Here is a 23,712-nt window from a genome sequence, read left to right as displayed (position 1 = left end):
AACTTTTCAGACCACCCTCGTGCGTTTCCTTAGTTTGTAAAAGAATATTTTCATGGATAATATTACTTACATGCGATAGCTCATTTCCTCATTCCCCTGAAACTAATTCGGAAAATATTATTTAGGAACTCTAGGAGTATTTCATGTGTTATTATTATTAAGTTGGCTGGTCAAGGTAGGTAGGTGAATTAGCCCGGGACTTTAAGTATTCATTCACTTTATCCCGTATAAAATGTCAACTCTATATCCTCTGTGTCAAAATTTCTTCCGTTATTATTTTAAATATTTTCATCACTCCGCTGCTCCTCAATATTTCCAGCATCCTTTTCTTCTACCAACAAATTTCTTCCAAAAACCATCACTCTTTCCCTAACATACCCAGCCTTATATCTTCTAATGTTTTCGTTCCGTTTTCATCCTTTTTTTTCATTCTTCTCTACGCCCAAATCTCAGAATTCGCCTCTAAATTCTACTGCTCTATTCCGCTTGGGTTAATAATTGTAGACTTTAGCGGCGCACTTGTAGACGGCTTCATCAAATCTCTTCATGAACTTATCTTTAAGTGAGCAATACCAAGGCTCAAGGTGAAGTTTAATTCATTGCCTGGGAGTAAAGGGAATGAAACACTTTGCAGAAGATCCTTCGGGGGAAGGTTTTTTGTGATGTTGAAACCCGTGAAGAACGTTTCGACTGATAGCAAAAGTTCTCGTGAACCCTTGCCGCGAGTTAATTATCCCCGCTTTCCTGAACGAGTCATTAGTTAAGATAAAAAATAGCAGAAAAAATAGACGGTTTGGTTACTTGAGCTTCAGTCACATTCCCCCTTTAAGAGTGATTTTTGTGGTTTTAACCTAGCTGCCGTATCTTCTAAGAGTGTAACTTTGAATAATGCCTTCAGCATTTGAGTAAAATTGTTTTTACACATAGGGTCACGAAGATTACTTAATAATTCATATTAATAAATTTAGAAGGAAATGAAAACGGCAATATATTGTAAATTTAATTTATTGACATGTTAGTTCAGAGGTAGAGTGTTGACTGCAGACTGGAGAGCCCAGATTCGGTTCCCGGGCACCACACTCTGGGCATCCTCAGCTTCACCCCAGTTGTGTGATTTTTCGGACGCCAGATCTTCCTGGTAAACCATAACCGGCCCAGAGATCTGTCCCCCTTCACTGATGCGTGAATACATACGCCGTTGGGCTTAGTACTGGGTGAACTCTATCATCACCTATGAAACCGACATACGGGTTGATAACTGTATTTATGGTTTATGTTTAATTTTAACAGTTTCTTCTATTTTAAAGAAATTTATTAAAGTAAGTTTGATGGCATTAAAATTACTTCAATTAAAACTACGACCATTAATACATTTTAAGGTTATCAAATGTACCAAACCTCTTCTTTTCGGCTGCTCAGCCGAACTTCTTACGGGAACGCGATCCCGTTATCGTGTAACGCCTGCTCTCTAATGTCCTCGTTCCGCTGGCTGATTTAAGGTAATTAGAAGACGTTCCTCGCAAGCATCGATTTGAGACAGTCTTGAGATTTTTTTTAAGATTCGAAGGTATTTTTAGGCAAGAAAGTAGTTACCATAGTGCTGTACATATACGGAAGCATAGTTGGGATATTATTAGGGCATTTGAGTGACATCGCGAGAGAAAATTGAACAACATAAAGGTTTCTCAATAATTGTGAATCAGTATTTCACCAGCTCTTATAAAAGAAGAAAATCAACGCATTATACTTATTGGAGAAGAAGCTACATTAAGTAAAGAGAAATTGAAAATTATCAAAAACCAAATTTTATTTCCCGCAGTATCAAAAGTTATCGGGTATCGAGTTGAGTAATCAAGCTGAAGACAGAGTTTTTATTATAGCCAACATTCATTGTTAAAACTCTGTCCCAAGAATTTTCAGCGATGACATTGGAGTATTTATGATAGGATAAATTGAATTAATCTGTCAAATATATAAACAGATATATGTGTATAAATATACAGATATATGTGTATATATATATATATATATATATATATATATATATATATATATATATATATATATATATATGTATGTACATTCTAACAAAATCCCGCCATACAGCGAACAAATATTCTCATTCACATAGAAATAGATCCTTATGGTCCATATATATATATATATATATATATATATATATATATATATATATATATATATATATATATATATATATATATATATATATATATATTTGTGTGTGTGTGTATGTATGTGTGTGTGAGTGCTTGCTATTGGTTACCCAATGTCAACACTGAGACAAGTTATGCTACAAAGTTTGCAGCTCCTAGTGAATACTGATCAGGGGTTTAATACTCCAACTCTCTTAATGAAAGTATTGTCTCCTTTACTTAAAATGTTTGTGTTTTAACGCCCCCCAGTTAAGGTTTATTTAGCCTTTTGTGTGGGACTCTGTACGTGGAAGTTGATATTTAATCTTTTCATAGCTCTTACTACGAAAAAATTAATGTCTGACTCTTAAATTTTCATCTCATTTGATACCGTATATAACCATTCCAAAAGGGGATAAAGTAAGATTATCCAAATGATTTCGTATTCATTTTACCGATGTCATTCCTCCCAATGGTTTGCCTATGAATATTGTGCTTCACGAACAGATTTACTGCTTTAGGAAATCTTTCTCTCACTTGCTTTTGCTGCGTTAACTTGGAATGATTTTTTGCGAAGTAGTAATTTAAAATATGCAAACTTATGGATGCATGAATTTATTTTTCAGAAACTGGTGGTGCATTCAGAAAAGTGCTAATGGCGAATGAATGGATCATCTACCTGGGGTAGCACACGAGAGGAAATTCCTTGGTAAGTAAAAAAGATACATCTTGTTTATTTTTTTTGAGTTTTTAAGCTGATTCTGCCGGGATACAGGAATAAATGAAAGATGGCAGTTTGATTTTTGTGAGCTGTAATTTTTAGCGCATTCAAATTTATATATTTTTCAGTTTGGGCGCGTTTTAGGGACATTTTGAAAAATTAAATAAATTCAGAGATTCTGCATACCTGTTTCAGTCCTAATAATATTCGTAACCTCGTGTATATGGCGCCGCAACGTATGAACATAGCTCTGGTTTTTCATTTATTACATTATAAACATAGTTAGTCATATTAGTATATGTAGTCGTATTATTTTAGAAAAGCGCTCCATTTTTGGGACGATTTAGTTGTCATAATTATTTGTAGCATACCTTTTTTTATTGGTGTACTTTCATTTTGTTATCATTTGGCATTACCTAAATATGTAAACTATAAATTAAACGGTTGAGCAAAAAAATTATGTTCTTAGATCGTATTTTCTTCAAAACTAGCATAACTTGTAATATTCTCGTAATGCTACGCTTAGTTCTGTGTAATCATGAAGATCTGTTCAATTAATTTAATTTCTTTGCCCTACTATATCTCACGATAAGATTCCGTTATAGGATGTTATTTCAAAATAAATTTCGTATAAATACGAAGTTTTTCATAATTTTCAAATAACACGTCATAGTTTTTAAAGGTCATACATTTTAATGGCTACTCTACACATTTATCACTTTATATATGAATCGTACAATCGCTTTCAATGGCGTTGGTGAATATTTGATAACGAAGTACTAATTTAAGGAATAATTTTGGAGAGTGGAACTCTGACCATAATTGCCATTGTTATTTGACCTACAACCTTTCTTAGCATTCAACGAAAACTCAAATTTATGGTATTTCCATGTGGTGAAAATTTACCCGATTCAGTGAGGAGAGAAAGGAAAATGAACTTCATTCAGCCCGGTCCGTTTGCTTTCAGTCCAGGAGGACGTTTTCCCCATTTCATGGCAGAAGCGGACGATCCTCGGTCACCGGGTTTATTCTAGGTTTGAGGGGAGAGAGCGGGGGTATCCCGTCACCCCCATTCCGCCCTCGAGCTAACCTCACTCACCCTTCGACACGTCGGTAGACGGTGACGCCCCCATTCTGATAGTGTTTTGTTATATCCAGAACATGCACCACGCCCCCTCCCCACGGACGTGGTCCTCTCACCCCAGAACCCTTCGCTCTGGACGCTCTGCCGAGAGATTTCAAAGAGAACAGTGACTCCCACGTCCGTCGAGAAGGAATTTAAACCGTGCGTCCCATCAGAATTCCTTGTCGAAAGTAGGCCAATGCCGACGAAAACGGTTTTCCGTGTTCTCTCTTGCCTCTTCTTCTTATGCCCAACCCCATGTCATACCCCGGCTCCCTACTAGGCTTCCTATGCGGACGCGCCACTATCCCAAGGAAAGAAAAAACTCTCCGAGCTGTCCCGTCGACTGGCGGGACATAACTAGCCTCCAAGCATCGGGGTTGGAGATGAAACGGTGGGGGGAGGGAGGGAAGTAAGAGAATTCAAACGAAAGGCGGCGTAAATGCCAAAAATGTTGGACTGAGCCCTGGAAGATTTTTCGACGATTCGCCATTCAACATAGTTCTCCATGGGTGTGGTTCCACGAAATACTCTCCGTTTCCCTTGGAGAAGCGTAATTGTTTCTTTATTTCTTTTGTCTCATGGGTTGTGACAAAATTTGATACTTTCTACTGAATTGCGTCTACGTGAAAGTCTCATGTGTGATACCAGATGCCACAGTTAAGAAAGCAGATTCTGTTGAAGAATCGATGGTATTAGGAAGAGGTGTAAGGCAGGATTGTCCATTATCACCGGTGTCGTTCAACGTATATGTGGAGGAAATGATTAAAGAGGCATGGAAAGAACTGGAGGTAGGAATGAAAGCCGGCGAGGAATTCGTAAAATCAGTTTTGTTTGCTGATGACCTAGCTCTAGCTTGTTGGTCAGTCAAGGGGTCATTGATGAGTAAATTGGAAATTCAGTGCGATAGATATGGGATGAGTATCAATGTAAATGAACCAAAGGTTATGCGATCTTCCGGCAGTATAATGACTAAGGTTAACATTAAAATAGGAAGGCGAAAACTAGAGCAGGTGGAATATTTTACGTATTTTGGACCAAAATCGACAAAGTAGTAGGGAGAAGAATTGCATTAGTCAAACAAAGAAGCTTTCATAAGGAGGAAGGAGTTGATGACAGGGATGTTGGGTAAGGATGTTAAATAAAGGCTCGTCAAAACTTTGATATGGAGCGTAGTTATGTATGTCGCGGAAATATGATCACTGAAGCAGGATGACGGGCATGGCCTGGAGGCTTTTGAAATGTGGGTGCAGTTTTGTCTCATGCAAACACACACATATGTGTGTGTGTCTATATATATGTATAAATGTACATATACATATGTATATATATATATATATATATATATATATATATATATATATACATATGTATATGTACATTTATACATATACTATATATAGATACACATGCTTTCGTAGGCGTAACACGGAAGTGCCGAATAGTAAAATACACAGTAACACACAATATAGAAACACAAAAAAAAGAACACTCACACGTATTTTCTTAATATTTCGACGGAAACAATCCGTCTTCATCTGAAGGTATAGAAGTAATGACCTTCGTCATGACTTCTATATCTTCGTCGACGTCGTCAAGAAAGGACACTCACATATGTTGTTTTGACGTTTCGACGGCACGGTCGTCGTCTTCTGAAGACTGAGTGAGTGTGTGTCCTTTCTTTGTGTTTCTATGGTTTAAAAATCTACATCTGTGTTTTTATATATTTGTGAGTCGCCGAAGAGCGTTCCATTTCGAAGATATATATATATATATATATATATATATATATATATATATATATGTATATATATATATATATATATATATATATGTATAAGCATACACACGCACATTTATGATTTTTCAGTTTCGATTGAGAGTTATATTTGATGATCCGTTTACGCCTTCTTTCCTGGTAAAATGTTTTTACGGTCTGAACTAATCAGTCGACGCTATGGTTCACGTGCTGGTGTTTTTATGAGTTCAGAGTGGACGGCTACTATTTCCGCAGACTGTAGTTCAATTACGAAGCGTGTTGATCTGACACGTTTGTCTTCCCCGAAGGGAATAACCTTGGTCGCTCGCCCGCTCCTTCCAACCTGCTGCCCTAAAATCCTCTGGGCATCCGCTAAGCGCCTTGTGACCTCTTAGAGGGATGACAGTTGCCATATCGGGTGAAGCCATACCCGTTTAAACGCCTTCAATGGCCGTAAGGTATTATAGATGTTACTCTGGAAAATCTCGCCGATTCGGCACAAGTCCCACCATCATTTTTAGGATGTGCGCTTTGAGCTGTTTGGTAGTTTTATAAATTGTCCATAGAATATAGTGTTTGCTTCAAATTCTTATATTATTTGTGGTACTCTTTATTATTTTTCTGAAAATTTATTATCAACTCCATCTTACTATAGTATGAGAGATCAAAACGGTGAAATTGGAGAAATCAAGTATAAAGCGGAAAAAATTTACGACGGTATTTTCCCGCGCACGTAAAGGGATCAGAATAAATGTTAGCATCCGCGTTAAGAGGCCAAATGTTTTTATTTTTTCGTTTTACGCACCCAAGTTTGTTTTAATTATTTAATAAAGCTTTAGTTTGTTGTCTTTTTTGTTATTTGCAGCAGGTATCGAATCCGCATTCGATTAAAATAAATTAATTTAAAGGATTTGGAAGTATTTCACACTTAATACCGTAGTGCATCTAAAAGTGGTAATCAGCATTCACATTATTTAGTTTATGTCGTGTATTGTTTTGCCCCCAGCAATAAATATCTTGCAAGCCTGGTGTTTGCTCATCCCTGCCACACACCCTGGTTGTAGCTTGTGTGGTGATATGTGGGATGTAGGTGTGGATTTAGTATGAATAGTTATTACGGGAATGTTAAATTGGAGACGAATGGGAAGAATGAAGGGAAGATTGGCGTCGGCTTTAGCTGAAAGTACGTTAGGGGCGAAGGATAGCTTCCCTATTGATTGATAATGCACTCCATGATGCGTTTTTCTTTAAATTTCTACCTCTCCATTTCTACCCCACAAGCTTCTGCGTCAGCATGTGGCGGGGGTGTTGGGACACCATCCACTCATGCACAATCACAATTATTACACCTCTACGAAAATAAAATTTCGATCATTCTTGTTCACTGGAACAAAGTCAATCACATAAAAGAAGTAACTGACATGCAAAACAATAACAGGATATATTCAAGTCAGGGGGGAACAATGCTACAGAGTGCGGTAACAGAAGTATTAAAATAGGTCTATATTAAGGTAAGGATTTCGACAAAATATATACACTGCCAATATTAATATTCTCCTTCGTGTTTACACTATTATCTATTTTGATCTCTAATAGTACGAGGAAAAAATGGCATTTCGAATTTATCCGTTCCACTAGCTATCTCCCTGATTTTACGTATGTTATCTGATCTACCATAGAGGGTCGGGGCCTTGTATATATCCTTAACATTCTCGGATAACTGACCTCTGGTAAATAAGTAGACAAAGTGGGCGCTAAGTGAAAAACTCCACATTATTATTCAATTTGTGGTGAAGAAATACCCGACATGTTATTGAACAGAACCCTGCCGCGAATGCCATTCTAAACTGTTGTCCGTGTGTATCTGCACTTATCCTGTTCAACTATAGCTCAAGAAACTGCATTATATTCATTGACATAGTGAAATTAGACTCATTTTTATTTTGTGAGTTAAATACATTCACTCTCCTTTCGTGTAATTTATTGTCTATTCTTTATCATTAGTTACACCCATTGCATTCACTGAAAAAAATGTACATGTACCAAAATGTATCCACAAAATTACTCGGAAGCCGCCGCAAGGGTGTGGGGAAGTGGGTTTTAGGCCACCAGCCATATATGAAGACAATTTTTTACATTCAATTTAATATATGTTAGCTCATATACAAACACAATTGTGCACATACATACCTATACTCATCATGCAATAATTATTATGTGCGATTAATTCATTACATTTTAGAATTTGTAACAACGGTAAAATTAATTTTTCGTGCTCTTGTGTTCGATTTCGTTATTATTGATGCGTTTTTGCGAGGAAAGAACCGGTATTTGAATTTGTCTGTGACGGTTTATGCATCTCATATTCTATCCCGATAGTCAAATCTATCGAAATAATATTTTGCCAACATCATCCCCTTTGTGCCGTAGGAAAACTGAGGTGTCCTATACCTTTCTAAACGTCCAAGTGTTGTCTGCGCGACATAAGAAGCTTCCGTTCTAATTCTTCCAACGTACTCGAAACTATTTTTTGGTACATTATTTTCACTGTTATATTGTATCTGTCAGCGTATTTTGCATCCGGTTGCAACATGCATCATATTTTCTTCAAATATTTGACATTTTCTGCTTCGATCTGTTTCTGAATTTTCTATAATTACATACACTAAGCAGTTTCTTGTTTGTATTAATCGATCCTAATCGGGCCGGCCTCGGTGGCGGTGGGGTAACGTCCTCGCCTACCAACCCAACCCTCGCCCAATTAAGTCGATAAATAAATAAATAAAAATAAATAAATCCTGTTTTTCAATTTTACTATTTATATTATAATCGTCATTAATGGTCGTACATAGCCTAAGGTAGTTTCCGGATGGGCACACGATACTGGCCAGCGTTGAGTTTCCACGTCTCACCCATCATGATACGACGTGACAACGTATGACATAATAAACCATGGTTCGATTCCGCATGCTTTCATAACCCCTTCATCCCGCAAGACGTAAATGAGTAAACGAAGCTTCTTCCGTTTCAGAGACTTTCTAAATCTACAAAAAATACTCTCCATTGAGACGGAAAAAAACTCTATACCATTAATTTGAAACTATAAACTTGGCCCACACAGAAAATAATTCCTCGTAATGTGCGGCCAGTCTAAGTCGATAGCTTCGGAATTCGTATTGTTGGTTGCATAGCCTTTAGGATGGTGACCTTCTTTCGGTCACTCTCTACGGTTCGCAGGCTTTGGCACGTGTTCCCCGTCAATCTCCATTGATTGTCTCCACAAATGAGGCACCATGATCTCACCCGGGTGATATAAATTGAGTGTGAGCAGTCCTAAGTGTTATTTCTCAAAAAAATATTTTTCAGATACCGCGCAGAAAACTTCCTAATTAGACCCGAACGACGTCGAAGCCACAAGATGTTCTGGTAGTAGTGAGCGCAGTGTTCGTAATTTCTGTTTTCGATACGAATCCCGAGGAGAAGGAAAAAGCAAAAAAAAAAAGTCTCAATTCACGGGGGCGGTGGAAATGTCTCCTTACGAGTTCCGCACATCGTCATTTTCCTCTCACCCTTCCCCAAGAGATGACAGCCAGCGAGGCAGGAAGCGCTGGTGCCATTATGGGTATCGCCTCCGGTGAAGGATATACCTTCCCTTCTGACTCAGTGTGCAACAGATGGATTCCGTTCCCTGGGGACGCACCACGCTGACGTTGCCAAACGCCAGCTCGGGTTTTTATTTCTTCCAGCGAGAATGGAAAGAGTGTTTTGGTGGATGAAATAGAAAATCCGCTGCACACACCCCCCATTATACTCTGGTTTTTCCAGTATTACAAAAAACTCGATAAAGTCCTATAATTTTTTAATTAATAGTCAAAGATAATGCATCCAGTATATCCCAGGTGGAATAGAGGTTATCCCTAATTATTACGTGAAGCAGTCAACATTAATCAATATCCATTACGTGATTATTTCATTCATGAACTATCTGCATTATATCTCATGGTAAATAGTATTTATTGGCTACATTTAATTTCCTCGTTTTTTCCGATCGGCAATTTGCGAGCATTTTAGGAGCTAGGATATCCTGAAAATAAAATCAAGTGCCTCTGTAATTTGAACATCAGGGTTGTGGGGAGAGTTTCACTCTCTGCGCTACTTATGGTTTCCCCGGAAGATATGGTACCCTAAAAATCAGACTGCTTGGCTGAATCTTAGGTCCTCCCGGGAACCTTGGTCAGTAGTCCAACGCGCTATGCACAGCGTAGTGCAGAAAATTCGGAATGCATGTAAAATTCAATTGCATATGTTTCTCTGTTTTGTTCCAGCGCCATTTCGCTTCTCCGTTTAAATTAAAATTATATATATATATATATATATATATATATATATATATATATATATATATATATATATATATTTCCTCATAATTTAATAAATGACGTCCTATTTTATTTTCATCTTCCATAAATTTATGAATTTTACAGTTCATTGTTCATATGGATTAGTTTTATTTTCAAGGTTTAAGTGTGCCTCCAAAAAAAATTAGTTCTTGTAAACATTGATAATGAAACACTAGTTACGGTTTTTTTGAGTCTAATCGGACGAAAACTGCCTGAAAATCGACGAGTCCACCGATCAATTAGAACGGTAATCGTATTCTGGGGGTCTGAAAAATCCTCTTAGTTGGGGAGAATTCGGTGAAGAAGCGAGCAAAAAAGCTCTTAGGCGTGAGAGAATATATTTCTCGCTATGCGAGATTTCGAAAGGGAAGGCATTTCAACGGAGCGTATCCAGCTCGAGGGATGGGTGCGTTTTCTCTCTTTTTTTCATTCCCTCCCATTGGCCTACGCACACCTGCAACTCCTCTCCCGACCGTCCTCCCCCATCCGACACCACACATTTCCGGTCCCCCGTTACTTCGCCCTAGGGTACCTACGTCCCACGCCCCTTCCAACCAATTCCTCTCCTTGTCGCCCATTCCAGTAATTTGCAACACCCTCACGATCTCTACACCACTCCCGTCTGTCTCTCTCTCTTCCCATCCTCCTCTTATCCGTACACGAACCCCATTCACCCCTCAATGGCCGGCTGTTGTGTTCCCATTGCCGTTTTGGTCCGTCGCATAACTTGTGGGTGAAAACATATACACATGCATATATATATATATATATATATATATATATATATATATATATATATATATATATATATATACATATAGATATATACATGTGCATATATATATTCATGGGTGGTCTGAAAAGTTTCCAGCCTCAAAAAATTCAGAAAAAATGCCTTGTATCTTTGTTAGGTGACCACCCTCGTGTGTGTGTATATATATATATATATATATATATATATATATATATATGTTTATATATGTAAATATACATACATACATGTGTAGGGGAGCCCGCGCTGTCTTCATTTCCTGAGTGAGATTTTCTGTTATTTTTAAGTTGCAAAAATAGTATTCATGACCGCTCTCTTTAACATATGCAACTTTTTCCACAGAAGGAATCATGTAAAATACGTCGTTCTATAGTAAAGTGGAAATTGTACCCTCGTGTGTATAGCGTTTGATTAACAGTGATTGGAGGCATCCGCAGATTAACCTAAGATGGGCTCTTCTACGAATAACCTGACCTTTTCGGATTTCAGCGGCAGTACATAAGGAAAGGAACTGGATCTTCCCCGCCCATGTAGCGTTAGTAATTTGGTTGGCTCTGACCTTACATATCAGACCAATCTTCGGGTTCCTTTCTTTTCTTGGATCATCTACAATAAATGGGTCACGCCGTAGCCCGATATCACCGTAAAATCTTTGGTTCCACTCGTATATTTTAGGTAAGTCAAGATTTATCGACGTTTCTAACAGTTGGGGACCAGAGAGCTACGCTCAAGTTTAGATGAAAAATGCAGTGTATTTTATGCTAAATCATGATAATAGTTTAGAGAAAATCCCGCTGCATTTTTCACATTCAATTTGCGATAGTTTCTTTGCACTCCAATCCATATATCCAAAATGCGATTCGTTTGCGCACCCTCTTTAAGGCCTCCGTTATGTAGCCGTTACTTACGGCCACTGGTTGGCCCCTTGATCGATGAGGCACGATTGGTAGTTCCAAGTTGTGCTCACCAACCCGCGCTTAGGAATTGAGTGTCCTTTATAGATCTTTTGATTTATTGCTATAAAATGTCAAGATGGTAGGGATTTCAAATTTTACGCCTCATTTCGTCTTGAGAAGCATGCCGTAGTTAACGAAAGAAAATGCGACAGCAATGGGCGGTGCCATTTTGCTTGATTCCTGTAGATCGTTTTGTTTTACTTGGCCTTTGGCAGCGAATGGTATCTCACGTTGCAGTCGCATGCAGTCGGGGTTAACACTCCCTTGCATGCCATTGTGGTCAATCATCCATAATGGAATTAGAGTCGGCTCCCCGCATGGCATTGAAATATGAGCTTAGAGGCAAGGCATAAGCTTGTGAATGAAGTTCAATATTTGGTACTGGTACATCCCGGTCTTCAACCTTTAAGACAATACATACGATTCATTAAGTAGCAGATTTTTTTCATCTTTTTCCATAATGATCCTCATGGGGCAAAGGCCAACTATCTTCGACGGAACATAGCTTGGAATTCCGTTGCTTCCGCGTCATTAAATCTTTCAAACCGTATTCATGATTTAGGCAAGCAAACAACTACAAATCTATGCTAGTAAGCGTTTAAATTTTAAACGAAAGGAAGTGGTGCCATGAATTAATTGCTTTTTAAATCGATGCCAACTGCAAACCGGTAACCTATGCCGCTATACAGAGACGCTACTAATAATGCTGGGGAAACAAGTCGCGAGGTTCGGATTCCTCGAAGCAACGGGAAGCTCTCTGTGTGGGGTAGTGTTGCCGCTATGAGAAGGCGAAGGAGAAAGGTTAAAAATACGGTTAGTCATTTGCCTAAACAGACGATTGATACCGGCTTATCCACAGAGGTTACGGGTCCGAAACACATTGAGGGCGATATATTATGTGATTGTGATTTTTCTTCGCTTACTGGGTTTGAAGTGAACCGAGTCACAAGAGCACCATAATTGCATGGTACCCAAGAGCGTTTGCCAAAGGGTGGTTTTACCAAGGTGTACAAGAAAACTAAATGCATTTTAGTAAAATTTGAGGATCTTTGTGGGAAAACCAACTCAAAACTTAATTCTATGTGTTGAAGTAATAGTGCCTTCAGCTTGTGCTGTACCTTTAGATACTTAACAATATTTAAGTTTTTATTAGTTCTCTTTGAATGCGAGACGAACTGGTTGTACTGGTTGCGAAACAAAAAGAATTTATAATGCAATATTTGAAAAGGACTCAAAAACCGAGCTCTATTTTTTTTAAATTATCCCATTTACGATCGCGATGATAATTATTCTGGGCCCTCATAATGCGTGGAAGAAAAAGTTCTTTAAATTTCTCAAATGCATTCAATAGTTTTTCTATTTTTTTAAGATTCTAATTTGACTTATGGTATGCTAATAATGAGCAAATAGTAACAGTTTTTACAGACATTTGCTTTAACAATAATCTTCAGGTGAAGATAATGTAGTACATCAAACCTGGTCGTGGTTTAAATAAATATATGTGGGAAGGTGCTGCTACTTGTTTATTATTATTTTCGAATTCCACCACATCACGCTTGAAACTACGAATTTTTTTTATGATATGCCGTTAATATTCTTAAGGAAAAGAATCTACTTCAAAGCATATCAAACAGTTATAATAGTGGAGTAATAATGTCATTATGATATTATGATTGATGCTAGTTTTAGTTCCTTTGATAATTTGTTGGGACTCCGATAACATTAACCGAATTAAATTAGCATATTAAATATTTAAAGCATAGTCATATAGTATATTATTTTGAAAAATCTGGTTCCTTTTCGTTATTCTGAATCTAACTTGAGTATGAAATAAATTTTGCAAGGATCCCATTTATTAGCGGAGCAGTGAGGTAACTAATATAATTAACTGGTTTATATAACATTTTCTAAACCTAATACCGATATCCTTTTAATAGATCCATATTCGCCTATGAGCTTGTATGACCGGATACGTTTTCCCTAAGTAAAGATTAAACCTTAGTTTTGTGCAGCTTCTACACTTTAGAGTGTATGTATTATCTGTTAGGCAGAAATGTAATCATTTAAAAAAATAACATCCCATATGAGTACGAGAATGAAATATTTCCGTGCTGATTCCCGTGATATTGGGACTTCTAATCTTAGGTATTCCGCGCGCCAAAGTAAAGCATGTAAGCTCCGAAGAAAAATTCATAATTCTCTTTCAGTAATTTTCCGTGTCAGCATTATTGAATGTGATAAAATGTACACCACTGTTTGTATTATTTGGCTAACGGTGATTGTCTAATAATATTATTTTTCTTACGCGTGAAGAAAGTCTCATTACGTATCTGCAGTGACTATTTGGGTTTAACCCTTCATTAAATCTACAAAATGGTGGATTCGGCACCAATTCTATTCCTCAAACATTAATTTTAAAATGAAATTGTCTGATATTTTTAGACTCAAGTGGTAATCTCAGAATGAGCTATTTTTGTGACTAATGTGATGATATCAAGAGCTAAATAATGCCCTTACTATTAAGCAGGGGCCCTATTCCAGTTGCAATTGCGGAACATTTAAGGATAAGCACATTCCAACGGAGAGAATATCAAACTGTAACACCCCCGTACTTCCCGTTTGTCTTCAACTCCATCTCTCTCCTAACTGTAACTATTCCCAATGAATGAAACTCTTTCTTGGTAGTGGCATAAATTACCTCTGGTTTTGAGTTCGATTCAGTTCGGAATGCAGAACTTTAGTTGCCAAAAATATCCTTCAGCTATTCCAATAGTAAGCGCATTGTCTCAGTAATACGTTCGTTGTAAATGGAAAGATATATTTCTCACGAGTTCCCAGTAAAAATCTATCTGTGCCGTCTAGAGTTTAAGAAAAGGTGAAAATAAAAATGGTCAGTATTCCAGGTGATAACGAAGTTTTGATTGTTAATCAAACATGGAGTTATATCGTAGTTATAATTATTAAAACACAAACACATGACATTTACCAAAGGTTATGGAATGAAAATCAGTGAAAGATAAGAACAGAAAATTAATGAGTGTCAAGAAGTAGGAAGTTTGAGACGCAGTTGTTTTCTTGGGTTTAAAACAAAGTGGGTAGAACAATTGGCTACGTTCATTTTGAAATAAAATCCTCACAGCTTCAAGGAAATTAGAAGAGAAATCGCGATGGAAATTTTAGCATTTTGAGAGCTGAGAGAAACGAAGAATAGTACTCTCAAGTGAGGCGAGAAAAAAATATTTTCCATGACGACCTGAGGCGTAGCGATTTATGATTCAGAAACTTGTCCTTAGGACTAGAAGTTTTTGAGATGTGTGTTTGAAGATAGACCGAGAAAATAAACCTGATGGAGAGAAGAACAAACGAAAAAGTGCTGGGTGGGGTTGGAGAAGAAAGAAAGTTATTCGGGGAAATTCGATGAAAGAAGAAAAAGAACAAAAGGAGTCACTGAGAGTTAGTGGAACGTTGAAGGATAAAGTTAAAAGGAAAATTTTGTATTATGGAGAAGAGGAGGTGAGTTAGTAGGCTTTATGTACAGTAATAATTGGGTTAGCAATCGTGGGGATATAGTGGTCTGGATAATACGTTGTGTAAGGAATGTTTTTATTAAGGAGAATTATACGAGGACTTTGCTAAGAATTTTCAGAACTCATTCATTTAGTGGTAGACCGCGAATATTAATTAACATTTTTCAGACTTGTTATACACCAATGGCCCAGCCATTATTCTCTGTTGTTATCCTTGGCAAGGAATATTATTAATCTCTTAGAGAAGTGCTGGTTTTTTTGCTCTACGTAGAATCTAATTGCCACGTAAAACGATTTTTGGCCGACATCCCATTTTTGGTGAATCTACGGAATTGAAAGGGATAGAATGACAAGGACATAGCGTTGGCCTCCAAGGAATCCTCATCCACTTGCAGGAAGCGCTCCAATCGTAGAAGTGACTGTAAGCTGTTTGTTTTTCTTGTCATGCCGCGGATTAAGTACCAGTTTCCCAAGTCCCAATTGTTTCCCCTGTGGGACGCTATGGCAAATCGCTCGCACGCCGTTTGTGTCCTACCAGATCTCCGTATAATCAATGCTATTCTTGTTCCAAATCGATCGACCTCCCAGATTCACGCCAGTGATTCATGACGAGGAATGCGTGACCTTGAGCTCCCGTACTAGCATATTTGTTGAAACATAATAATGCATCGTATTTTTTTCAAAAGTATTTGCGGTATGATATAATTTATTTAAGCTTTCATAAGTGTCTTTGGGCATTCAATCGCCTTGATAATACTAGATAAATCTGATTAGATCACAAAATAAAATCCAACTAAACAAAACTAGATTAATTGTTACAAATTAGTTTTAATTTATTTGGAACTTCTTGTTGTTCAGTTCCTTGGGTTTTCCTTTATCTGTATGAAAATTTTATTTGAAAAATGCTGATCATGATAATTTCTTGCCGAGTGAATCAAGGCTACTCAATAATATTGGATATAATTGGACTGCTGAATAAATATAATAGCCATAATTTGTGAGCCTTTGCTCTCATCTTGTACTTCAACGTCATATATCATGCTCTCAAAATATCCTGAAAATTTCGGTGACTTTGACAGTTTCTGTACCCTTTGGCTGTTGAATATCTAATTCTTATTAATTGTTGATTACTTTTCAAATGTCATCCATAAAAACAATCTTATCGTTTTTCTCGAAAGCTGATTAGATTGGAAAATATTTCACTGAAAAGTGTAGAAAATGTAAATTTTAACGACTCTCCGTAGTTACGAATCAATAAATACCTCTTATTTTCTTTCTTCCGTCCATATTTTCATTGAAAATTTTTTCCAGTGCATAACAGCATTATTTAAATTTTCACCGGATTTTCACACATCATCCAAAAAATACCTCATTGAAAATTTAACACTTTACTCATACGTGTTCTGTAGGTATCATTTTCGTGAAATGAGAGTAAATAATGGTCATGCTCGTTGAAGCGTAGTTTTCTGTTATGACATGTCTTAGTTAATAAGTGCTCAATATAAGAAATTGGATGAAATGTGAAGTAGATGTCCATTGTAAACTGTGTATGTTCACTCCACGTTAGCTAAAATTATTCTTACTAAATACGTTTCTCTTGATAAATGCTTTCAAGTTGGAGAAAAATGTAACTATAATGCACGTAAAAAACAAATAAAATACCTTGTAATAAGATTTATAAAAAGTCCCATACGTCCTTATTCTTTAGAGAAGTCACTTGTTCCCAGAAAGAATTGAGTGTTCCATGAAAAAATGATAATAGTCTTATAGTAGAGTTTCTTGCTCTGTTAAAATTAAACTTTATTTAAAAAATATTATTTCATTCTTATGTGCTTCAATTAATTTAATTCCTACGGTTTATATTATGGCTATTTCCGTTTTCTTAATATTATTCGTTTTAATGATCTTCCAAGCTCTCACCGCTATTCCCTTTTCTTATGCACCTTCTTCTATTGCACCCAGTTTAACGTGATGTACATGCCCGTGGATGTACGGAGTCCCAATACCGTACGAGAAAATTGTACAGTGAGTGTAGTGAGTCTTATCAATTAAATTATTCGCATGAATTTGAAATAAATATAACTTAAATTTTAGAAATGTGTGTACTTCCAAAAACATTTTCATGAAAACGTCATAAAAATGTCTACCCGCGTCTCTGAATTCTTTCATGTATCAATCTGTCTAACAATGATTAATTTGAATAAATTTGTTTCAATTCTTCAGAACTTGGTGCTGTTCAATTCCATTACTATTCCTTTATCGGTGTGTAGATTTCATTTGAAATATTCAAATCCAAACAAAATTAAACCTGTACACATGTAATAGTGGATATAGTCGGACTATTAAATAAACGATATGACGTTGGTCAGGATTAAGCCTAATTTCATTTATCCGAGCCGCAAGGAAAGTCACATTTGCACTATTTTGTATTCATAATATTTTAAAAGCCGCCACTTTGGCTTTTACGACAGGTGTGAAGGTGGGAAAATATTGTTATAAAAACTACGTAGAAAAACGCTATTTTTGAAGCAAAACGTTCATAGACTTGACCGTCACTTGAGGAAAAAATGAATGTTTTTAAAAATTACTTGATATTAATTTTCCCTCCGAACGTTTACTACACGACATAATGTTTTTTTTTAAATCGGATCGTGTAATTTACACCCAGACAAAATCCACAAGTCGCTAGAAAGGAGTTTGGCGGGAGGTGTTAGGGCACCAAATGCATACAGAAATATTAGTTCAATCATGCATTTGAATATATTCGTTGAAATCATGTACAAAAACACTCGAGCGCATGCTGCCCTATATAATCATCATGAAATAATTGGTTTGTTTACTAAATCATCCAATTTTACTCCTTAAGTTAATTTACGCAGTGAAGCATGGGTGAAGTAAAAGGAAAAAAGTGGAAGTGGATTCAAATTCATCTTTACCGAATCTGTAAGAAGTTGATATTAATAAATCTGGGTCTGGGGTCCTGCCGCCCGATGCCAACACATTCGATGTCCCTTCGTATCGGCGCGTCCGATATTTTAGGAAAATCGGTATTCCAGATTTGAGAGAAGTGAAGGGCTCACCCGTTTGCGAGGTCCGAGGATCCATACATTGAACCGCCTTAGAGGAAAGGGCTCCGCGGTTCATCGGTATGAAAGGGCCAAGAGACGAGGAAGGACTAAGAAGAGTGAGGGGGAGGAGGGAGAATACGTCATTGCAGAAAGGGTCAGAAGGACGTGGTCGGCAGTCTATTCAGTGCTCTCGTGGTGAACCCACAAGGCCCCTCCCCTTCTAATCTTCTCGCCCCATCCTCCTTTGTGAGTATACCCTCCCGTTTCATTGCCCGTGAATCAACCACGGAAGACTGAGTACGCCCTGGCATCCATATCTACACTCTGAGGGGAAACTACAGTGTCTACATGGGGCTGGCCTTCGATAGCGAATAATAGGCGAATCGATCTCTCAGGTCTGCATGCAAACATGTTGGTATGCACGTAACCTCATAATAGAAAACGCAAGATACAGGTATAATACCAATTCTTGGGCGTACATAGTCACCGGATATACGTAGCTCAACACGGCAGCATATGATTTGTTGATGATCAAAACCATATGATACGAGTACCTGTATATGTTCAAAATATCACGCTTTTACATAATTTCATTTATTGACTTCATGACTTCTTGACTCATGAGGATATGTTAATTTAGAATTCTAGGAGCATCCACCACACATTTCGTCTTAACCCCCAGTCATTTGCATCTGTACGAGCCCCTAAAAAATCACTTGGGTGGCCAACGAAAAGGATTCTGCTGTAGGCCATAAAGGTTAATAGTTGGCTGCGACAGCTAACAGAAGACTTCTTCGTCGCCTGCGATCAAGGACTTTTAAAGTGATTGTAAAAGTGTCCGAATGTACATGGTGAACATGTAAAAAATTGAAATTGATTTCACCAAGTTACTTTGATTATTATTGCCTCTTTTCAAGTTATTTATTGAGTTTTGCGAGTTATTTATTGACCTATCCGCGTGCGTTCACATTTTCGTATCACTGTCGTTAAGTTTTCTGACAAATAGTTCTCCCGAGAACCTCTAGTATGCGAGCGGATAGTTACAAATCGCACCCGATCGACTTAGGGTCAAGTTTTTTTAAAGCGATCATGAATGACAAAAACAACCCCGGAGCTCGGCTATAATAATAATACTTCTCGTAACAAACCTAACGGTATTAGGGTTAACCCTGTGAAATTTATCCATGATGGAAAGGAAACAAACTATGCAAATTTCACTTGAATAGAGATTTATTCACGACCCGGGTTTCAAACACTTAATGTCATCTCAAGATGACATTAAGTGTTTGAAACCCGGGTCGTGAATAAATCTCTATTCAAGTGAAATTTGCATAGTTTGTTTCCTTTCCATAATACTTCTCGTGACACAAAAATCAAATGAAAACAAAGGTGAAAAAAGGCATGTTTGGCCAGCGGATACGAATATTTTTTTTTTACAAAAGGAGAGGGTAGAAAATTGATTTTGTCCAGTGCCCCAGCAACAATCTGAAATTACTCACGTTTTGGATACCGTCACAGATCTGTGAAAAATAGGCACATCGGCCGCGTAATTGTTGAATATTTGCAGTTCATACCTGTCCAGGAAAGGCTGAAATACCACCCGAGATATATTTTAACCCAAAGAGTCGGGTTTGCCGCATCCTGAGGTACCAGGGCAATTGGGAACCTCAGACGCTCAACGCAAACACACACACACATACACGCACACCGCACACACGGACGCCGCCGATGCGTGACACGCCTGAGGTACCCATACATATTAAATCATTTATATTTCACCATAGCCAGAACGTTGCCTTTCTGAAGTTCACTTCAAGATAAATACGAAGGGTATTCAAATGATTCGAGAGACGAAATAACTTAGGAAACGAACAAAAAAGTTGCAAATTGCACGCCTGTGACTGCTAACTGATGCGATCGGTGACTGAAGGTAGAGCACATTGACAGATTAATCACAGGTAATCTTCCTATCAAGGACAGGTTTTCGATGCTCCCTAAATACTGCTACTCCCCTTCATGGACAACGTACTACCTTGACATATTTGGGGTGCTTGCGGGTCCGGATGACCCTGGCAGGGGCAGTGATATTTGATCCTGCCAGTGCCACCCATATATGAGTGTAAGGGCATGAGATGGGCGAAAGGCCTGTTCCTCATTGAGGCGGCCATTAAAGTGACGGTGTTATGTTGAACAGAGTATTCTGGAAGGTAGTGGAAAGTCACCTTAATTGCGTTTACTTTGACGAAAAATATGGTTATTGGCAATACGTATAAAAATTTTGTAGACCGTAAAATTATCGATCTAAAATTAAAATACAGTGTATGTTAAATTTTTCCATGCCTTTAAATATAACTCAGCTACATATATGCGAGCTAGAACTGGAGCACCGCTTTGGTCAAATCAAGGTTATAGTCAGTAGCATTGTCTTTCACAGTATTGTCTTAGAAGCACCTTATCATGAGAATTCTTCCCGTTACGTGACTTTAAACCCTTTCATTGGTTATTTAATGTCACGAGAGGCAGTTTAAACACGTATAAGGACTATGGTGGGAAGTTTTTGTCCCTATTCCCAAAATATGTACCCGGTGTAAGTGATTTATTTATTGTTAACCACATTGGGTATCATCTACAAATCGTATCTAAAATTATCATGCAGTTGTGAAGACTCATTGGGAGGTTCAATGATAAGAATATAAAAATCAAGCTTCAGTCTGATTGCTTTTATAATCCTGACGATCATGATCTATGATATTTTGTAGGAAGTGGAAAAAAGAAGGATATTTACAAATTACTCTGATTGAAATAACCAGAAATACGTTATCAAAAGAGATCTTTGTCCAAAGTAGGCTTTTGACGGATCTAATCCCTAAGCTCTGCTATTTTATCAGTCCCATTTAACATTACACTAAATAAATGCTCTAAAGCCTATATTACAATAAATCATTCTTTAACACCACTGCCCTGCCGTTCTTTTCGTCAAACATATCTGCTCTTTTCCTGCGCCTATCACCACTCCTCCTACCAAGCTCTTGCTTGCCCTGTTCCTACCAAACGTTCTTTCCTCTACCGTAGTTATCAATGGCCTCCCAATAATCCCCGCATCTACTTTCACTGCTTTATTAAATTTCTTGCAACAAACGCCTCTCCTCCCAACCATGATTTTGACTTCCTCGTTTGTTTTTATTTCCCTTAGTTTAATTTTTCCCACCCTCCTCCACAACTACATCTCAAGGGTCTCCAGTCTACGCTTATCCTTCTGCTTCCATCTTAGCCTTCTGCCACCATTTATTTTTTTTTTATTTTCCATATGGTTGTTGTCATCAACTCACTTCTCCTTGTCGAGGCTTCGTTACCGAACGAATTTCTTCTCTCCATGTCCTCAAATTCGGAATTGGCAGCCTTCTTCTGAAACACTTCATAAATCGGTGAACCGAACCAACTTGCTCTAGTTTATGCCCCCCAACTTTAATATTTATCTTATCTTTCCCATTTCGCCCGAATCTCAATTACCTTTTTTTATTCTCATCTCACACTTATCTCTCTATTTAATAATATTTCATCTATATTCGTTAAATTTAGAAAGGGCCAATCTTTATTATTTAAATATTTTACTAGATATCCACACAGTATATTTTTATTTAAAAGAGCGGAAATCCAGATGGAAAAATCCACTCAAGTATGCCATTTTAAGAGTATGGGCACTACTGTTTTAGAAGATGCACGTACTATCAATAATTTCTGCTGCACGAAAGATTTTGGGTTTGAGTTATTTTACTTTCCCTTCTCGCAAGGACGATTGAAATGTATTTAATTTGTTTTCTCTTCATTTTATCTAAGTAATGATTAAAAACCTCTCCTCTCAATCGATTACCGGAACAAGAGATTGGATTACTTAACGATAATAAAATGTACATTTTTACCTCTCATTATCTCAGAGATTTTGCTAAAAGTCTGTTAAACATGAAGAGTAAGTTTTCAAGTGTTAATCAAGTCTCTACCTGGCCACTTTACCGTCTACTTGTGTAATTATAAATAATTACTTTAAGGCTCCATTAATTCAGCAAGGGGAATGTCAACTCTCCCCCTGCCACACACCTTTTTGGTGGCTTGCAGGGTATTGATGTAGATGTAGAACTCAATAAGATTCGAAAATTGTCAGCAGACTATAACATCTATCCCTCTGGAGTTAGTGTTAATTTATTTCAGCTCGTGAATAACTTAATCGAATGTATGCTCTGTGTATTCTTCCGCTTCGAAGCACAGGGAAAGTAGTCGTTTCAACCGCGATTATATCATGGCCTATGGGATAGCACTCCGCTTCCCTAGCACATCGGAATCATTCGATTAATTCACTCAGTTGAACATACTACGCCTCGACGAACTAAGTAAACTCAAGAGTTAAAATCCCTACTAATCTACTGCTCACGAAGATATTACACTAAATGGGATTAGGGCTCAGCCACCACCTTTCGTGTCAACATTACCATTTCATTGAATTAACTTGAATTAAGATGAGATTCAGTTGTCCTCCATAGTGAAATGAAAGAATAAATATTTCAGTATATTTTCTCCCAATCTCATCATGTCCCCTCAAAGAGGTTATCTCTATGACTTAAACCGATGAACCACAACCTATCAGTGTGACCGATAACTGGACCCATTACAGGATTAGCCGTCATACCATGTGTGTCTCTCCTCTGACCTTTTCCGGTCGCTGTCAGTGTTGCATGACGCGCAAAATTATCGCAGACACTCAACCTTGGGAGGTTTCTGATCGCGACGGTCAAAATAACAACGAAATGATCCCATGGCCACTTGATTATAAGAGAGCCAATAGGGATAGTAGAAGTGACGCTCCAAATTAAATTTCTAACCGAGCGGCGAATGAATTCAGGGCAAGGAATTCAAACGGATTATCGTCCCAAATAGAAGGTCAAGCCTATTTTTATCATGGATCTTATGAAATCGCAAGGAACACCGAAAAGTCTACTAACATTTGCGAATTAAAATGTGACGAAGTATATTGGGAATCTCAAATGGATAGCATAACTGAAATTAATTGTCTCAGAGTATTTTGCGCTGCCCCATTCGATTCCTGATACAATTCCAATGGACTGATAATCGTCATGCACATTCTGTGCATTTTGAGCGGGGCATTCATACATATTTTAATTATTATGGGTAATGCAGCTCAAACTTTGATAGGTAAATTATGGGCAGTACATTTTTCTCG

The 23,712-nt window shown here is 37.5% G+C and overlaps 1 protein-coding gene across 1 annotated transcript in view; it reads left to right on the top strand.

Annotated features, from left to right (window-relative positions):
* The window catches only part of Proc-R (Proctolin receptor), a 693,100-nt gene that overhangs the window by 356,401 nt on the left and 312,987 nt on the right, over positions 1-23,712 (top strand). Inside the window, exon 5 of the mRNA XM_071594784.1 lies at positions 2,780-2,862. The gene's annotated coding sequence lies outside the window, so the exon portion shown is untranslated. The remainder of the gene's footprint in view (positions 1-2,779; positions 2,863-23,712) is intronic.

Source organism: Hetaerina americana, unplaced genomic scaffold (assembly GCF_022747635.1).
Source record: "Hetaerina americana unplaced genomic scaffold, ioHetAmer1.1.p SCAF_7, whole genome shotgun sequence".
NCBI classification, from domain to species: Eukaryota; Metazoa; Arthropoda; class Insecta; order Odonata; family Calopterygidae; genus Hetaerina; species Hetaerina americana.
This window is presented reverse-complemented; position numbering and strand designations above follow the sequence as displayed.